We start from the raw sequence: 1,749 nt of genomic DNA on the forward strand, positions 1-1,749 counted from the left end.
TAAAAAAAATATGGTCCCCATACCGTCAGAGGTCCCCTAAAGGTGACTGTGTAAACAGAGCGAGGTCCCCATTAAGTAAGCATTGCCAGAACACACACACACACACACACACACACACACACACACACACACACACACACACACACACACACACACACACACACACACACACACACACACACACACGGACACACAAAGTCCCCTTTTAAAACAATAAAGTCCTTCAAAAGTCTTAACAAAAAGTGCAAAAGCAATCACTGATTGTGTGAAGCGTCAACGTCTCCTTCATTGGCTCCCAAACACCTCCCGTCGCCGTGGAAACGGGTGGCCCCGCCTCCTCCAAATCTGCACGCCGGTGCACTTTTTCATGTCACTGACTTGTCCTTGCTTGCAGTGAAAAGTGTTTTTGTATCTTTATTTTTTTTTAGAAGGCGTCGAGACGAGTCATGAGAATTGCAGGCAGGCGCGCGCACACACACACACACACACACACACACACACACACACACACACACACACACACACACACACACACACACACACACACACACCTCAGGTGAACTTGGTCACAAAACACATTTGGGGCAAAAGACGAGCTCAAACGCTAGCTTTGGAACAACAAAGAAACAGGCTTCGCTACACATCTTAAAATAAAGCTCTGCTAACTACCCGCCTGTCAGCTACAGAGCTTAAGGTGTGATGAACTGTAGTGTTAGCATGTAGCTCGCAGAGCTACGCCAGTGTTGCTAGCCTAGCGTGATGTTAAAATGCAATATTAGCATGTAGCTCGCACATATATGCTAATATCGCTAACCTAGCATTATGTTAAAATGTAATGTTGGCACGTGGCCCTGTGATTTTAAAATGTAGTGTTAGCATGTAGCTTGCAGAGCTACGCCAGTGTTGCTAGCCTAGCGTGATGTTAAAATGCAATATTAGCATGTAGCTCGCACATATATGCTAATATCGCTAACCTAGCATTATGTTAAAATGTAATGTTGGCACGTGGCCCTGTGATTTTAAAATGTAGTGTTAGCATGTAGCTTGCAGAGCTACGCCAGTGTTGCTAGCCTAGCGTGATGTTAAAATGCAATATTAGCATGTAGCTCGCACATATATGCTAATATCGCTAACCTAGCATTATGTTAAAATGTAATGTTGGCACGTGGCCCCGTGATTTTAAAATGTAGTGTTAGCATATAGCTTGCAGAGCTATGCCAGTGTTGCTAACCTAGCAAGATGTTAAAATGTAATGTTAGCATTTAGCTTACATAGTTATGCCAGTGTGGCTAACCTAGCAAGATGTTAAATTGTAATCTTAGCATGTAGCTTTGTGATTTTAAATGTAGTATTAGCATGTAGCTCGCATAGCTATGCCAGTGTTGCTAACCCAGCGAGATGTTAAAATGTAATGTTGGCATGTAGCTCACGCAGCTATACTAACTTTATTAACCTAGCATGATGTTAAAATGTACTGTTAGCATGTAGCTCACATAGCTATATTACATTTAGTAACCTAGCATGATGTTAAAATGTAATGTTAGCATGTAGCTCACATAGCTATATTAACTTTACTAACCTGGCATGATGCTAAAATGTAATGTTAGCATGTAGCTCTTGCAGCTATACTAACTGTATTAACCTAGCATGATGTTAAAATGTACTGTTAGCATGTAGCTCACATAGCTATATTAATTTAGTAACCCGGCATGATGTTAAAATGTAATGTTAGCATATCGCTCACATAGC

This window comes from Nerophis lumbriciformis, linkage group LG25 (genome assembly GCF_033978685.3).
Source record: "Nerophis lumbriciformis linkage group LG25, RoL_Nlum_v2.1, whole genome shotgun sequence".
In the NCBI taxonomy this organism is placed as follows: domain Eukaryota; kingdom Metazoa; phylum Chordata; class Actinopteri; order Syngnathiformes; family Syngnathidae; genus Nerophis; species Nerophis lumbriciformis.